This window comes from Mustela lutreola, chromosome 1, assembly GCF_030435805.1.
Source record: "Mustela lutreola isolate mMusLut2 chromosome 1, mMusLut2.pri, whole genome shotgun sequence".
NCBI lineage: Eukaryota > Metazoa > Chordata > Mammalia > Carnivora > Mustelidae > Mustela > Mustela lutreola.
The window spans coordinates 190,141,913-190,157,177 of record NC_081290.1 but is presented as its reverse complement, the minus strand read 5'-3'; the positions used below and the strand labels follow the sequence as shown (position 1 = coordinate 190,157,177).

Sequence of the window (15,265 nt, the reverse complement as noted above, 5' to 3'; positions counted from 1 at the left end):
AAACTGTTATTTGTACAGAAGCCCTAGGGAGGGGGAGGGAGACCACGTCCCCCCCACAGCCACTCCCACTTGCAGGGACCTGCCCCCAGTCACACTAGCTCACCAGCTCAGAGGCTGCAAAGCCTGAGCACTCCCCACTCGGCCTTGCTGGAAGTTTCTCCTCAGCTCTGCCGGAAACGCCTGCCTCAGAGCTTCCCCTCACCCCCACCAGCCTCTCCCCCTCAGCCCTTCCTCCCCACTCCCCTAGCCCTAAGCTCAGCGCTCCCCTGCGCCTGCTCCCACTTCACCTAGAGCTCTGCAGGCGGCTGGGCTGTGGCACATTTGCCTCCAGTGTCCCCAGTCCTCTATCTCCAAGAGCAGAGCGAGAGCCTTGAACTGGTCTCCCAGGCCCTCCCATCCTGCCCATCCTGTCCCAAGAGTGCTGGAGTTCTGGGCTGCTGGGCGTGGGAAGTGGGGCTGTGGAAGGTAGCAGGCCAGGGACAAGGAGGGCAGTAGATGGCTTTGAAGGCCAGCTCGGGCTGCTACTTTCCAGCTTGGGTTGGGACCCTGACCTCAGTTTCCTGGCTGCCCACGGAGGCAGTACCCCTCCTCGGGGGCTGTGGTGAGGCTGTAAGGGTCCAGGCCTGAGGTGCCCAGCACTGTGCTGGACACACAGTAGGTTCTTACCACAAGTCCCCTCCCCTCTCTTCACTGGGGTTGGGGAGGAGGCCTCTGAGGAAGAGGTTGGAGGACAGAAACTGGGCTGGACGGAGAGAGCTGTGTGGGAGCGAGTGCACGCTGGGGGTGGGGTACAGATCTGTTCTGTGTCAGCCCAGGGTGGAGAGGAGCGGAGAAAGTGCCAGAGCCCCAGCCCCTCCCAGGCTTCTGTTCTCTCTGCACTCCTAGGACTGGCCTTGGGGAGCCCTCTGGGAAAGGCAGTCCTCAAGACAAGGGAAGGGCTGGGGGGGGTGGGCCTGGTGTGGGGACACTGCCTCTGGGTCTTGAACGACCCCCCTCCCCACTCCCCCAACTCATAATCCGATTTCTATTCCTACTCCCTCCTCTGGACCCGTCACCATGGCAACAGTTTTCTCAGTTGCACTTCATCAGTTTCTCAGCAAATCTTTTTTTTCTGCCCCCTCCTTCAGTCTCTCTTTTTCTCCTCCATCAGCCTGCATTTCCACATACTCATGGTGATCACTTTGCTCTTTATGGCAGCCCCCCACTTCTCTGTTCTTCTCTGGCTCTCCATTTGTCCCCACCCGCTTCTGTCCAGATCTCTCCTTCTACACCTCCCCTCCCAACTCTCCCTTTTCAAGCCCCTGATTGTAGCAACAAGCCAGAGTCCATTGGCTAGACAGGCACTTGTGTCCTTCTGTTATCAGGGCCCAGGAACAGAGAGTCCTGGAGGAACAGGGTTTGGGTCCCAGTGGGCGCTGGGCTGAGGCCTGTGATGTCAAGGTGAACCTAAGTTCATGTTCATCTGCCCTGCTCTGACCAAGCGGCCTGGAGTGGTATGGAGGGAAAACCCTCTTGGACATTTTCTCTTCTAGTCCTAAGTCAAAATCAGGTGGCTCTGGGGTGTCCTGGAGGGTACTATGCTTGGCTGGCTTCCCACCTCATGCTCAGAGACCAGACCCAAGGCCTATACAGCTACCCCCACCAGGGTGCTTCCCAAACACCTAACTCTCTCAGACTTCAGCTCCCCACAGTTCTACTCAGATCTGTCCACCTGCTCATTGCTGGGATGTCCCACTGTCCCGCCTACTTCTACCACTCTAAACATGAGCCTTCTGCCCTAATCCATCCCCTCTCTGGGTGTTTCCCCATTGCTGTCTCTTCTGTCATTCTCCACATCATCCAAGATGAATCAATTTCTCCTTCTGAAATATCGTTCACCTCTGCTTCTAGCCCTCTACCATTTTGTAGATGTTGCCCTGGACCAAGCATCCAGCAAGTTAATTTGGGCCTCACTAGAGGCTCACTTCACACTTGGGCTTTTTTCTCAGGTCTCTCATAAATGTAGTCTCCCCTCAGAAACCAAACCTGTCCTAAACATGACTTTCTTCTCTTCGCCTTCCTTCCTCTGCTTTTTCTTCTTAATTTGTTGAAAGCCTATTAGATATGCAGTTTTTCATATATATCATCTCATTTAATTGCCACATTTATCTATAGAGTAGGTATTATCCTGTTCAACAGGAGAAGAAACTGACGTCCTAACTGGTTAAAGTAATTTTTTAAAAAAGATTTTATTTATTTGACAGACAGAGATCACAAGCAGGCAGAGAGAGAGAGAGGAGGAAGCAGGCTCCCCGAGGAGCAGAGAGCCTGATGCAGGGCTCCATCCTAGGACCCTGAGATCAGGACCTGAGCCAAAGGCAGAGGCTTTAGCCCGTTGAGCCACCCAGGCACCCCTGGTTAAAGTAATTTGCTCAAAGTTCTGTAACTAGAAGGCAACAGAGCTAGGACTCAAAATTGGATCTGTAGAGTTCCAAAGTCAGTGCTTTGTTTTATTTTTTTGCTATTATCAGCCTGCTTCTGGAAGACTCTTGTACTCAAAAACCTTTTGAATTTTCTTATTCTTCCTTTAGGCTTTTGAGGTTTATGATGATATGATACCACCCCACCTATAAAACCAGGTGTCTTCTTGGCTCTCAATATGTATCCACCAGGAGAACATTTGTGTGTTTTAGGGTTCTGCCTTCATCTCTCTCATGTTAAATATTTTTATTATTATCTTATATGAAATGTTTCACACATATAAGCCTAGAGAGATAGTAAACACTTTGAAGAACAAGAAAAGTATCCCCAAGTCATCTCCACCCATAGAATGTTAGGCCAACTTAACAAGAGGAGATGATCAGAGGTCTATGTAAGACCTCAGCCATGTATAATGGACCAGATATGGTTCAGAAGCGGTTCGGGTGTGGGGGGGGCAGCAATTCAGGTGAAACAATCACAGAATCGAGGGGTTTAGTAAGTTCAGTCTAAGTCATCAGCACAATATGGTTGCCAAGGGTAAATTCAATTTTAGGCCATATTAATAGAGATACACTATTTGGAATAAAGGAGAGGTTTGATAGTCCTGCTTTACTCTGAGTTGGCAAGGTATCAGTCATCATAGCAGTGGCTGTTTAGTGAGCTGGGAACGTTGAGGCTGGAGGGGAGGAGTCAGGACTCATTAAAGCTCAAATTGTGAAGGGGAGGAAGAATTAGACTAACATCATGTGACACACTGCTTACCAGGGCCGGTGAAGGTGACGGTAGGGCCTGATTGGGGATGGTGGGGAACCTGAACCAGGTAGTTGGGTCTTTGTTGAGGCCCCTTCCCACCAAGATCTGTGATTCCTCCTGCTTTTGTCCTTTTTGTACCCCTCACCAAACCTTCGTGCTCCCCTGGACCTGAGGTCAGTCTCCTCTTTCTCCACAGGGCTCCCTGAGGATGCCACCTGCACTGATTACATCAAGTCCACATCTTTTCATTATTTAGCATCTTTCATTGTGTTTAACTGTCACTACCTTATGAGCTCCTTGAGGGCAGTGAAACATGATACTGTATTTTCATATAAGATAATAAGAAAAATTTTTAACAAGATGGAGATGAAGACAAAACCCTAAAACACACAAATGTTCTCCTGGTCAATACGCGGGATCAAAACTTACTCATCACTGACTGTTCTCAGCCTCCCTCATCTCCCCTCCCCTCACCCCCAAGATAATTTTATCCCTCACCTGTTGTGGGAAATCTTGTCTCGGCCTGCTCAGTTCCAGAGCTTTTGTGATGCAGAACTGGGAGCTGAGCAGGTGAGAGACAGGAGGCTGGAGCCAGGCAGCTTTCTTGTGGGTTAGGGAGAATCTGGGTAATGGGTGAAAGAAAAGGAAAATAATGAAGCCTGACAGGCTAAGCCAGTCTGTATGATAAGGGGATGAAAGCGGGCTAAAGGAGGCAGAGGAGCTGCGTGGACTACAGAGGACAGAACCTGGTGGAGAGTGAGTCAGCTGCCACACGCTGTAGCAGACAGAAGAGGGAAAGGGAATTTTAACAAGTGGAGCCGTAGGTTATGAATTGGATCATCAGGAGATACGAGTAAACTTTGGGATTCCTTTTTGAAATGATTTTTGGTGGTGGCAAATTATTTGGGTGGCGGGATCCCAGACTATATTCGGGTTTCATATTCTGCCTCTTTCCTGGGTTCCAGTATCATGCCAGGGCATGGGCACCCCCAAGATGCAGGACTCCAGTCCCAGCAGATGAAGTGGACATGGTCCCAAGGCCATGAGATTCTGCCAAGAAGACTGAAATGTTAGGCTTCTTCTCTTACCTTCTCTTACCAAGAGGTTTGTCTTGGAAAGCCATGGCCTAATCTGGGGCTTCAAGAAGTGCCAAATGCCCAGCAGTTAGAAGCGGTTATAGGTTTTGACAGACAGAGAACATGAGCCCCAGGCAAGTCCATCGGCTTGCTCGAAGTCACAGAGCAGGTCTGAGGTCTGACTGGGACTAGGACTATGCTGGGCCCAGGGATTTATCCACAATCCAGGGATGGCATTGTTCAACTGGGCCAGAGAGCCACCTGCTTATGAAGAGAGTCTTGATGAGAGAGAAAAGGGGGAGCCCCAGGAGCCTGGGCAGCTGAGCCCCCCTCCCTGTGTTCAGAGCCCTGATAAGGCGGCCAAGCCTGCCTTCCCAGATCTTGTGGCCTTGCAGGAAAATGAGCCAGACACAGGAAGAAGTCCAATGGAAAGTTGGAAGCAAGCACTGCAGTGGTGTGGTGGGGAGGGTCTGGACTGGGAACCAGGAGGCCTGTGTACCATGGCCAGCCATCACCCACTAGCCACCATCCTATCACCACACTGGGCCTCAGTTTCCTCACCTGTTAGGTCTATTTTTTAAATTAATGAATTATTTTATTGGGGGGCAGGAGCAGAGGGAGAGGAAGAGAGCATCTTAAGCAGACTGCACTGAGCAGGGAGCTGACACGGGGCCCCATCTCAGGACCCTGAGATCATGCCCTGAGCCCGAAAGCAGGAGGAGGAGGCTTAACCCGACTGAGTCACCCAGGTGCCCCGACCTGTGAATATTCTCTCAAAAACAAAAGCTCTCTAAGGTCACTTATAAGAGCAAATTATAGCACTAACTAATGTATCTTGTTGAGTGCTTCAGGCTCGCCCCTCCCAACACAATCTCAGAAAGGTCCTTGCCCCTCAGTTGATGGCAGAAAATAAAATGTTCCCAGGACCCAGAACTGCCAGGCAAAGTGCACGGTGAAGGGTAGGTGACATGTGACTCTGGGCCCCAGCTTCCTGGTAGCCTCTCCAGAACTTCTAAAAGCCACCCTCCTCCCCCCTCCCCACGCCCACCGGCGCCCCGGAGTGTGTATTTCTGGATCCACTAACCAAGCCTGCTTGTTTGTTATCTTCCCGATAAAGAGCCCAGAAGATAAACTCATCCAATCCTTTTGGTTTACATATGAAAAAAAATAAGGCTGGAGGCAGGGTGTGACTAGGCCAGGGTCACACGTGACTAGGACAAGGTCACAAACTCTTGACTCTCAGGTCTGTCCTCTTTTTAGGTCTCGGGGAATTTCTTAGCAATGGATTATTGCTGTGGGTGGGGTGAGGGAGGTACCTGACTGGCTCAGTTAGCACAACATGCGACTCTTGATTTCGGGGTTGTGGGTTTGAGCCCCATGTTGGGTGTAGAGATTACTTAAAAAATAAAATATTTAAAAAATAAAAAGAAAAGGAATGGGTTGTTTGGGAAGACAGCCTTAGAGATCCCTCCCTCCTCCCTCGTAACATCTGGTGAGATTCCTTGCTGGGATCCTGGTCTATCTTTAGGCCTCCAGGGATATGTACTGTCTGCCCAGACAGAACCTTAGGCGCACCTTAGGCGGCCATAAGTCTCAGCTCAGATGTTGCTCCCTGAGTTTGTAGGAAACTTTTCAGGCTCCTAACTCCAGGATAAGGGTCTCTTTCAAGTGCTCCCCAAGGCTTCATGATACTGAATTGAGATCACTTGTTCGCTTGTCTGTCCCCACTTAGACTGCAGGCTCTGAGGGCAAGGACCACATCTGTCTTGCTCATCGACATATACCTACTGTCTGGTCCAGTGCCCGGTGCATAGTAGGTCTTCAAAAATAGTTTTTGAATGAATAAGTAGATGGGGTTGGTCAGAGGAGGATTCCAGGAGGAAAAGGCAAATATTGAGGCAGGTGTCACAGCCTTAAAGGAGGACAGAATTGCCCCTATTTGGGTGAACTGGCCACAGAAGAGGGAAGTCTTAGAAATGGGGAGAGGGTGGGAAGTAAGGCAACTGGAAGGAAAAACAAAGGAAGGAGGAAAGGAAGTCTGCAAGGGCACGGCCTTCAGTAACCTGGGAGGGCTTCTGGGTGGAGGGGAGAAAGGGTCTCAGCTCTGAGGGGGAGAAAGGGAAGTGGTTTCGATCACCTAAAATCCCTCAAGCGGGGTACTTTTATGAGGAGAAACCCAGAGGGCAGCTTGGCTGGAGGAGAGGGAAGCTGGAGTGCAGCAGGCTAGCTGGTGGAAGCTTTGAATATAGGTTTGAATTTGATGCTGGGGTCTGGAAGGAATAGGCGTTCTGGGAAGGCTGGGGGCACAGAAAGAAACAGGTGAGGAGCAGCTTCCTTCGACTGACCCCCTCTGTTAGGTTGAGAACCTCGGAGGACAGGGTCATGTCTTCTGTTACCCGCCCCCCCTTCCCGTCCCTGGGCACCTGGGACCCACAAGTAAGAGTCCCCTCAGGCAAAGATCTGGAAGTAGCTGAGGCAGCCTGCTGAGTGGGGGTGGCAGAGCAGGCGTTGTGGGAGCTCCCTCCTTCCATCAGTCTTCCCAGAGGAGTCTCTTTACCTCCGGAAGTGCTATTCCTTCGGGAGTAGTACTCCAGCTGTCTCCCAAGTCCTCCACCCATTTCCACCTGAACAGAGCTGGAGCCGTTAACTGCTAAGCCAGTTCTAGCCACCAGGGGGCCCAAAACAGGCAGCCCTTAGGTCAGTGTCCCTCCACTCCCCCAACCCACCCCCCTACACCTGAAGGCCAGGATGGGCGGTGCCTCACCTGGCTCTCACACGGAGTCGGGTAGCCCCGTTAACCCCTTCCTGCCCAGCCTGGGTTACTTCCCTCAGGCGGAGTCATTCAGAGTACTGGAAGGCAAATCTGATGGTGGAGGGGGTGCTGCCCGAGAAAGGGGCTGGGGTGAAGGCGATATCAGCGTTTCCAGTTACTCAGGCGCTCGTCCTAGCCGGAGCTGGCGGAGGCTAGCATTCCCTGCCTCCGTTGGGGAGCTGTCTCCGCAGAAAGTCGAAGGCAAAAGAGGCAAGGGTTGTGGTCACCTGCGCTGGGCCTCACAGGGGATACAGAGAATGCTGGGGCAGCCGCAGGAGCCAGACTTCCGGGTTCTCCGCCGCCTTCCGTCTGTCAGGGACCTTTGTAATGACTAGTGTTGGTGGGGGAGGGTGGTCAGAGATTGGAGGGAGAGACACGGAGGACTGGGGTTGGGGGAGTAAGGACAATTAAGATTTGCCCCAGAATGGGCCAGATCACTCAGCTCTCAGGTGCCCGGTTTTGTGCGTATCCCCTCGAGTATCGGTCAGCCAGCCTTCCAGGGCTCTGATCAGCCCAAATCCCGAGACTGCATTCCGGGCCACAAGGTGTTAAACAGTGGTGGGAGTGGGGTCCGGAGTCCCTCCCTCTTTCTCTCCCTCCTAGCGTCACCACCCCGGAGTCCACCAGGCTGGCACACAAGGAGTTAAGTCTGCCCGCAATCTGCAAGACTGGAGCCGGGGAAGGGGAGGAGGGGGAAAGGAGGGGGGAGAGAGAAGAAGGGGGAAGCAGACTGCAGGGAGACAGCGCCAGGAACCCCCTCCCCAGGGACCTGGCCCCTGGGCCCCCAGCCCCAAAAGAGGCCCTGCCCTCCCCGGGGTCGCGCTCTCTTCCCCCGCCCAGCCTCCGCCCTCCAGCTTTGTGTCCCCAGGAGGGTGGGCTGCTGGATTTCCAGCCAAGCCTTGGCTGCCTGCTCAGTTTTTCCAAACCCTCCAGTCGGGGAAGGCGGGAGCCCTGTCAGGATAAGAGTCCCTCCCCCACTGCCCCTGCCGGCCCCCTCTCCCAGCCTCCTTTTTCCTGCCCCTGCACCTTTCCCAAACTTCTTTCCCTTTCCGATCCTGGCCCCTGCGCCCCCTATCCCCAACTCTGTTGGCTCCCAAGTTCCAAGTTCAGGTTGGAGGGGCCAGGTGGGTCCCATATTCCTGGCAAGGCGCTGGTAGAGCCAAACTCCGCAGGCCGACACTGGGACCTGCTGGGCGCCCGCCGGACTGCCAGCTGGCGCCCGCCCCATCCCAAGACGTGGCCCCAGGTCCACCGGGGAAGGTGGCCCAGGGGTCTCCCGCCCCGGGACGGAGGTGGTGCTGGGGGCGCCGGCAGAGCTGGACGGCGGACTCTGGGCTGCTGGTGCCAGGCCTTGGGGCACGCTTCGGGAGGGGGCAGAGTGTTCCCAGCGTTGGCACGGTTCTGTCCAGCAGGTCTATTACATAATAATCACCATCTATCGGGAAGCCAGGCAGCTGGAGTGAGTGGGGAAGCCAGGATGCCCGGATCCGCTCCTCCTCCAGGCCCAGGAAGGTGTCTCCATCAAGATGGGGGTGTGGGCGCAGCCCAGAAGTGAAACGATGTGGGGGTCGAGGGGCAAGTGAGGGGCCCTGGGCAGTCTGAAGGCGGCCCCGAAAACCCCGCCCCAGAACTCTGACTGACAGTGCTCTGAGCCAATGATTGAAGTCACTGTAGGGCTCAACGTTAACCCTTTCTTGGGTCCTTAGTTGCTTTAGGGGATTAGAGTCCCTTCCCAGGAACTGAATCTCTCCCACCTGCGAGAGGTTAGGTGAGGAGTCCCAGCTGGAGGATCCTTGCGTCCTAATCGCCTCACGAAGTAATCTCAGATCATCGGCAGCCCTAGCGCCGCGCCCCCTACCCCCTACCCCCTACCCCCGCCTCCAGTCCCAAAGTTAATTGTGTTACATGATGCGGTTGTGTGTGTACACTCCGATTCCAAAGCCAGGCCCACTTGGCACCGGCACACCCACACTGAGCCACGAACAGGCACCCTCACACACCTATACCCATGCCGGCATTTCCACCGTCAGTCGCTGGCACACCTGTGACACTCCTCGTGACACAGTGACACACAGATGCATGGAAACACCCGGTGATTTCTCGAGTTGGCCAGTAGAGGGAGCCGCTCGATTCCAGCCCCTCTTCTCTCCTCGCTCACTCCAGGGTTCCACCCAGAACTCGTGGCTGCCTGGAGCTCAGCTCCGCATCCCAACCTGGACCCTACGCTGGGGGAATGAGTCACAGCCCCACCCAGGGGAGCGCGCCACACGGCTGCTCCACTGGACATGCAGCATGCACTTGAACTTACTGTGTACCGCATTTTACAGACCTTTTGAAACACAGCCGTCACTCACTTCTGCGAACACTGTTTTCTGGACCTCCTGTGAACCGGACATTGTGCCAAACAGATCGTAACATGCCCATGTGGTTTGTCATGTATGTAATGGGAAACTGATCCACATAAATGGGGTGGACCCTTCCTCCTAACAAGCATTCTGTTTGAGAAATAGCCCCTTTTCCCTTGCGGGTTATATTATATCCACTGGACCCTGGAAAGCGGAGAAGAAATTAAACCCTTCTTCCATGGGTCAGGTCATGGATCCTAGGCTCTAGGATCTTTCACACCAGAGCTCAGCTTTTCTGGGCTTCAGTTTTCCGTGGCAATACCTACCTCATGAGATTGTAATGATTCAACCCCTAACCCATCTTGGTGTTTGGTACAGCAGTTAGGAGGCATTTGAGGAAGTTTTGTTGAACAGATCAAAACATGATCTAGAGATAATGTGTATGAAGAAGCTTTGTAAACTGATGTTAGATACACGGGGGTGGTGGTGGTGGTGGTGGTGGTACTGTGATCTTTTTTTAGTGTTTGTCCCCCATCTCCACCTGTGCCTCCTCAGACTTTGCCCAGTGCCCAGCTGCTGGCACTCTCAACTCATTGAGTGAGTCCCCCGCTCCCCCAGCAAGTGAATGGAAGCGCTACTATGAACAGAGTGCTTGAGTGCTGTGGGGAATACAAAGGCATAGGAAGCAGAGTTTGGACCCTAAAGGATCTGTTGGGGCAATCAAATAAATAAAACACTCATCTCTGTTGGGTGTCATAGATGTAATAGGTAGTCAGAAAGGAGGATGGTCTATAAGGGTTAGGGCTCTCTGGGGACCCAGGAGGGGCCTGGGAAAAGGCAGTGAAACTGAATACCAGGAGCAAACAGGCTTGTTTGTTTTCTTCATTTCTGAAGCAGTCTTGTTAGTGGTTGGTATTAATTTTGGGTGGGAGCAGTAGGATATAAGGAAAGCATCCTGGGACAAGGAGTCCCAAATTCTTCTCCTGGGCTTACCACTTTCTAGCTGTATAACCCTGAGGAGGTCCTTAACTACTATAAGGCTCAGTTTCCCCATCAGTGTAATGGGGCCATAACCTCTTTCTCAAAGGTCAGTGGTAAACACTGACATCACATTTGTGAAACGCTTTTAAAAAGTGCTTTACAATTTCTTATTCATTGCATCTACCCTCTTATAGGGTCGTGTGTGTGTGTGTGTGTGTGTGTGTGTGTGTGTGTGTGTAGCACTTTGAGGTTAGGAGTTCTTTGGAGAAGACAAAGATTTTACTTCCACATTTTCTTAGCATCCACTTTGTGCTAAGGACTGAGATGAAAAACATTCAGTCTATGCCCTCAAGGACCTCATGGTCTACTAGGAAAGACAAATGAATAAAGAGATGCTCGGTTTATAATGAATGTGGATGGGTACAGTGAAAAGGGATCCAGCAGAGAGAGAGAGAGAGAGAGAGAGAGAGAGTGTGTGTGTGTGTGTGTGTGTGTGTGTGTTGGGGGTTGAGGGGAGTCCAGGGAACTCCCATCCCTTCCAATCAGTGTAGACTGGAGGGTAGGTTTGTGAAACCTCTCTCCAGCCGGGGATGTTGTTGGCGCGCCTCTTCCCCAGTCCTCAGGAATGGGGAGGAGAGGCGGATAGAAGCCCCCTCCCCACCCCCGGACCAACCTGCCTCCCGCATCCCGGCCGGGCGCCTTACCGAGTCAGACCACTGGGAGGCTGGGGGAGCCGGGTTGGGCGACGAGGCGAGAGAGATGGGGGAGCTCTTATTTTGACAGGGGCCTCTCCGGGCTCTGGTATGAAGGCAGAAGGAGGCAGCCAGAGAGCCCCGATGCTTATTCAGGCTGGGGAGAGGAGCCGAGTGGAGGGGCGAGCGAGGCTCCGGCAGCGCAGGGGAACCCGGGGAGGCGGCGGCGCGCGGCGGAGCCAGTGGCCGGACATGCCCCGGACCCGGGGCCGCTGCACCACTGACGCCGCCCGGAGCCAGCCGGCCGGACGCCCGCACGCCTGGGTCCCCCGGCGCCGCGCCGCCCGGGGGCTGCGACCCGGACCCTCGGCGTCCGACCAACAATAAGCGCCCAGACAGCCCCCTCCCCGCCCCGCGCCCGCCGTCCCCGCGGGCCTCGGGGAAAGTGAAAGGAGGAGGCGAAGGAAGGGAGGAAGGAAGGAAGGAAGCAAGGAAGGAAGGAAGGAAGGGAGGAGGAGCCGGAGCCGTGAGGTTTGGGGCCGAGACCCCAGCCCCGAGCCCCGGGTCGGGCGGGTGTGCACGCTCTCCGGCCGCTGTCCGGCGCCCACGACCATGCTCGGCGGTTGGGAGGCAGGAACCCAGGCGCCCAGCGACCCCCGGATACCCTCTCCCGGGCCGGGCTGGTATTGAGATCAAGGCGTCCAGGATCAAAAGATCACCGCCTGCCCGCCCCCCTCCGCACCTCCAACTGGCAAGCCGGAGGACCCCAATCCAGTCACCGACCCTGATCTGGTCATGGCGTCCAGCTCCGGTCTGGCGTGAGGACCCCCGACCCGCGCGAGGTGAGGGGTGGGCTGGGGCCGAGGGTGAAAGTCATGCCAGGCGGGCAGAGGCGCGAGGAGGGAGATCCAGTTTGAACTGGGGAGGGGGAACATAGTCTGATTGTCTGTTGCCCTCTGGCACGCACCCCCAGGCTGTTTAAGGGCTGGGGGACTCCCCCAGGGTTAGTGGTGACTACTCTTGGGCCCCCAGTCAGGTTGGCAGCCCCAGAGCTCAGGGGGGAGGGCTTAGGGACAACCAGGGGACCCTGCCACCCTAGCGCAGAGAACAAGGCCGGCCTTGGGCCAGCTGGAGCAGCAACCCTGCCCTGGGGGCTTCTGGGAGATGTAGTCCCCCTCCCAGGCTCCCCAACCCCTTGGGTCTCACACCCCAGCACTCCTCCCCTGGCTGATGGGAGCCTCCAGAAGGAAGTGCATTAGGATTGGGGATTGCTGGGGTTACCCTCTGCCCCCAAGCAGTGCCTAGGAGCAATAGGGGCTGTGACTCCTGGAGTCTCCCCTGCCAAGGATTCTCAGCAGTGTGGGCTTGGCTGGGGGGTGGGGCAGTCACACAGTTCCTTGGAGGTGTCCCTGCACTGCTAAGGGGAGGCTCCCCCTGCCTTGGTGCTGGGAGCTCCTGGGGGAGGAATATGAGGAAGAGAAGTGAGACTTAAGGCTTTTAGTGTGTCTGGAGTATGCCCTATCCCTGGGCTGCTGGAATTTTGGTTTCTGGAGACACTAAAGTCTATTCTCCCCTTCTCCCTCTGGGCTGCTGAGAAAGAGCATGTCCCTCGCAGTCTGGGAGTCTGGAGGGTGTCTCTCTGGAGCAGTGAAGCCAGGATCTGCTTCTGTCTGTCTGTCCAGCCTCCTTCCTTCCGGGTTTTTCTGACACCCCCTCCTCCAGCCTCCCTCAGTCTGTCTGCTGCTTGGGGTGTGTGTCTGTGTCTGGGGAGGCGTGGAGGGGGGCTCTGCTGCAGGGAGGAAGAGTGTTGCTTTGGGAGAGGTGAGCTGGGCATGTGACTGAGCCATGGGATAGGGGCTTGAGGCCCACTTGATCTTTGGCCTTGGTTTCCCGTTTTACCTAGGAAAGCTGTCTTCACACTGTGTCTGCTGGAACCCTACTGATGTCTCTGGGCAGCTCTCTGAGCCTGACCTCCAGGGTGGGTGGCCTTCTACTCCTCTTGTTCTCCCCACTCCTCAGCCTCTCCGGAGAGCAGACACTTCTGTTGGGCCTGGCTTTTCTGTGGCTCCCAGCACGGGTCTTGCCTTCTCTGGGTCAGGACCACGATTTCATAGCCCCAGGGGAAAGCATGATCAGGCCCCGTCTTTCTGTGTCATCTGTGAGGCGACTGGTTTGAAGCCTCAGGATGCAGTGAGAATGGGTCAAGAAGGTGAGGGGTAAGGGAAGTCTGGTAGAAAAGGAAGGTGTTACCTCCCCAAGGTGATCAGGCTCCTTGGCCTTGGAGAACCAGGCCTGGAAGGCCAGGGTCTAGCCACCTCTCTCTAGAGGCTCCCTGCTTACCTGTGTTGCTCCTGATTAGGGGTGGAGCCTGGGGGAAGGTTTGATGTTTGAGAAGGGTGCTGGTTTGGGGGTAGAGTACCTATCATCTTCCATCCATGGCAACACTTGTGTTTGGAATAGCAGGGGCCCCATGGCTGGAGATGGGTCCTGGAGGTCCATGTGCGGGTTCAAGATGAGTTTCTAATTACCGGGCTTGAGGGTCAAGGTGGGACGACATTACAGAGTCCTGGGGAAGGTTTGGTGGTCCACAGAAACCTGGGACTAGTGCAACAGTCGTAATGGGGGGACTTGCGAACTTGCTTATTGACCCTGTGCAGGGCGCCTGTGCCTCTGTCTGCGTAGTTCCTGGCCCCCAGCTTCTGGGTACCTGGGTTAAACAGAAGCCCTGGGCTGGAGACTCTGCTTCCCTGAACAAGCAGGACAGTAGCCTTCTGGGCAGAGGCCTAGTGGGTGGCAGTGTGGACTCAGCTGGAATGCCTGGCACCTGCTTTAGATTAAAGAAGATGCCTGCAAAGGGGGGATGCCTGCCTGTGGGGGAGTGGCTGGGATGGAGCCCAGGAGTGGGGTGGAGGGAGAAGAGAACCAGGGTTGCAGGTAGCAGCAGCTCTGGCAGGAGTGGAAGGAGTCGGAACTCACCCAGCTCCGCAGCCCCTCCTCCAGGGAGTATAAGACCGGAGCTGGGGGCACCCCCACACTGCCTCTGGCGCCACAGGCTGAACTTCTGCCCCAGTGCCCAGGGGATGGGGCAGCTAAAGGGAGCCAGGGTGTCTGAGTATCCGTTCTTCCTGGGACTGGGAAAAGCCTGCAAGGAAGTGGGGGGAACACTTTGGGGTTCTTGTTTACTCTTCCTGGGGCTCCTTGGTTGCTGGTGGTGAGGCACCCCAAAAGCCTGGGTACCCAGGGGTGTTGGGGAAATGGCATTCCTTCCTTGTGCCAGGAGCCCTGGGCACTGCCCGGGTGCTGACCTGGGGGGAGGGGGCAGAAGGGGATGGCAGCGTGGGAAAGCGGGCAGCCGTGGGAGCCAAGCGGGTGCAGGCTGGGTGCCGCGGGCAGGGAGCCTCTGCCAGGCCCGCTCTCCCTGGGGTGGGGCTGGCTGTTCCAGGGACTGGCTCAACCTGTTGAGCGCCTGGCTGCTGTAGCTTGGCATGTGTGCCCCTGCCTGCCAGCCCTGGCAGCTGCCCACCATAGCCACACTGGAGGGGCTGCCCCCAGGGATCTGGGGAAAGGCAGCTCAGAGTGGCCAAGGGGCCGGGATGGGTCTGGTAGAGGCTGTTTCCCCAGGTCCAGTCCTCTAACTATCAGAGCTGGGCTGGGGCCAGTTGGAGGGCTAGGTAGCCGGAAGCCAGGAGCTGGGGGGCTAGGCGGAGAAGGCCCCCACAGCGCTCTCGCTCTCGAGGTGCTGCTTGTCCTTTGGATGGGCGGCCCTAAAGGCAGCCTGGAGTTACAGCCTGGAATTTCCTCTGCTGGGTGCCAGGGCCAGGCCTCCAGAGCCCCACCTCCAGCCTGGCCTGACCTCCCCTCCCTGGGAGAGAACTGCCCACTTTCCTTAGAGGCTGGGGGAGGGGCAGTAAGGGCATTCTGCTGCCCTGGGAGGGGAGGGGTGACTTCCTGGGTGTGGGGGTATGTGGCATTGCCTCAGTCTCCCCAAAAGCCCCCCTCCCCATGAAGAAGAGGGAAGCCCCTGGTTCTCCAGGAGCTGTCTCCCACCTTGCTCTGAGTATGGGGAGTCCTGGGTCCCACGGAGGATCTCTGAGCCCTGTGGGGCCCTTGCTGTCTCCCCACCCCCTCGGACCCCTTAGCTTTGGG

The 15,265-nt window shown here is 55.6% G+C and overlaps 1 protein-coding gene across 4 annotated transcripts in view; it reads left to right on the top strand.

Annotated features, from left to right (window-relative positions):
• Positions 1–11,224: 11,224 nt before the first annotated feature.
• Positions 11,225–15,265, top strand: part of BCL9L (BCL9 like) — a 28,185-nt gene continuing 24,144 nt past the window's right edge. For 3 of the 4 annotated variants that reach the window (XM_059182692.1, XM_059182707.1, XM_059182683.1), the window contains exon 1: positions 11,225–11,961. The gene's annotated coding sequence lies outside the window, so the exon portion shown is untranslated. The remainder of the gene's footprint in view (positions 11,962–15,265) is intronic. The other variant, XM_059182699.1, reaches the window with a different exon arrangement.